Source organism: Camelus bactrianus, chromosome 13, assembly GCF_048773025.1.
Source record: "Camelus bactrianus isolate YW-2024 breed Bactrian camel chromosome 13, ASM4877302v1, whole genome shotgun sequence".
Lineage (NCBI taxonomy): Eukaryota > Metazoa > Chordata > Mammalia > Artiodactyla > Camelidae > Camelus > Camelus bactrianus.
In genome coordinates this window covers 64,430,115-64,432,222 of record NC_133551.1, presented here as the reverse complement: position 1 = coordinate 64,432,222, position 2,108 = coordinate 64,430,115, and the positions used below count along the sequence as shown (strand labels likewise).

At 62.6% G+C, this 2,108-nt stretch overlaps 1 long non-coding RNA gene across 1 annotated transcript in view; it reads left to right on the top strand.

Annotated features, from left to right (window-relative positions):
• Nucleotides 1-2,108, top strand: part of LOC141579631 (uncharacterized) — a 126,027-nt gene that overhangs the window by 15,039 nt on the left and 108,880 nt on the right. The window lies entirely within an intron of this gene.

Below are 2,108 nucleotides of genomic sequence, written 5' to 3'. Positions count from 1 at the left end.
CGGCGGCGGCGGCGGCGGCGGAGGCGGGCGGGCGGGCGGCCGGGGGGGCGGGCTGGGGGCGGGCCGAGGATGGGGTTACCTGGGCGGGCCCAGCGGCCCGGGACACCCCCCAGGGGCGGGCCGGAGCGGCGGCGGCCGCGGCCGCCCTGGCCCACGGGACTGGCTTCTCCGGGGGCCTCCCCGGCCGGGCGCCCGGGAGAACCTGGAGCCCAAGCCCGCTCCAGGCACGCCTGGCTGCGCGTCGTCTAGCTCGGTCGGGCTAGAGGCGCGGCGACCCAGCTGCCCGGTCCCCGCCTGAGCCTGGGGGACAGGCGGGCACAGCTCCCCCAGCCCGCCGCTGCGGGCACTGCAGCGTCGCCCTCGCCGCCCCGCCTCGCCCCCCGCCGGCGCCTCGGAGCCCGACCCCGGCCCGACCGTGGCTGACCGGCCCGAGCGCGGCTGCCGCTCGCGCGCGCCCAGCCGCTTGCGCTCCGGGCGCCTGGGGCTGCGCACCCGGGCGTTCGGTGCCCCCTGCCCGGACGCCCCGCGCCAAGCCCCTCCCTGCCTCCCAGCCGGCGCGTCCTCTGGTCCGGCCCCTCCCTGGCGCTCACCTCCCTCCAGCCTTCCGGGAGCTGGACGGGGCCTCCCCAGCTTCGGGCAGCTTGGGACAGTGGCCGGAGACTGCCGGAATCCGAAACCTCGCTTCTGGCTGGCCACAAGATCTGGGCGCGACCTAAGCAACAGGGTCTTGACCAAGTCCCTTATCTTGCTGGTCCTCTGTTTTTCTCATCCGAGAATTGGACATAAGACCTGGGGTTTGTGAGGTTGGAAGGAAATGAAGAAAGGTCTCAAGCACACTTGCCAAGTCTTGCTTTGCGTTTTGGTTTTCTGTGTGCTTGCTTTATTTATCCTTCTAGATCCGGCAGATCAGCCCCTAGCTGGCACAGCGTAGGTGGCTGCAATGTTTGTGGAATGAATGAATGAAGAGAAAAGGGCCGCAGCCTGTGCCTGGCTGGTGCAGAGTGATCAGTTCCACACCTTAGTGACTGGTGGGAGCTATTTGCCCATCGCCGGGTCACGCCCCCTCCAGGTCCCTGATCTGATTGTATTCTTCCTCACCCTGCCTCAGCCCGCATTATACAGCCTCCCATGGCTGGAAAGCTCTCTTGTGTAAATGGGGAAACCAAGGCCCAGAGAGGGCCAGGGAGCTGCCCCACCTCACCAGGGTTGGGGACAGAGCCATAGAGCAGGCTCACACTCCCACCCGCGACCCTGTGCTCTTCACTGTTCCGGGAGCATGAGGTTTGCTCCCATGTAGATGGTCACATTTGGGTGCTAGAAGGGTACTCTTCACTCCATGGAGTCCTCTGGGCTCAGCACAGAGGAGGGGCTCAGTAAACATTTGGTGTTGAGAGTGGGCAGGAGGTGGCAGGGATTTGTGGGGCCGAGCTAGAGTACAGATGGAGGCTCACATACCATATGTCTAAATATTTGCAAGTTATAAATCAAGCTAACAAAATGTGAAATAAAATATGTTCTATTCTCCTACTTTGACAAGCACACTTTCATAACAACCCGGAAGGCCAGCTCTGAAGGTAGAATTTTCAGACTCCTCAGACCCCGCACTAGAGCATGGGGGCACAGGGAGAGGAGACCCCCTCCTTTTCCACCTCTGCCTCTGGCCTGCCCTTTAAGGAGCCTTGTGCACACACGTGTGAACATCTCAGCCTGTACACACAAGCTTGGTCCACGCCATCCCCCCCTCCCCCAAGAGCTGCTCCTTGGCTACCCCTTGGCCACAGGGCTGGGCACATCAGTGGTGTCACCCAACCTCAGGGGGTGGGTCTGCAGAAGAGATCTGCCCGGATCCTGGAAGTGGGCTTAGGGCCATATGGGCAGATAATCCCAGGGCCCTGAGTACCAAGGGGGTGGTGTCTAGAGGGGGCACAGGCTCCAGGTGACATGTCCCCTGGCCCCATGGTCTCCTCTCCCTGTGGGGAGAGCTTAGCTGGAGAAAGACCAGAGTTCGGGGTCCCAAGGGCAGGGGCCACTCTCATCTAAGAGTGGTACTGAATTACTGACTATTTTGAACCAATATATTAGCTTCTTAGAGTCTCAGTGTGGTATGA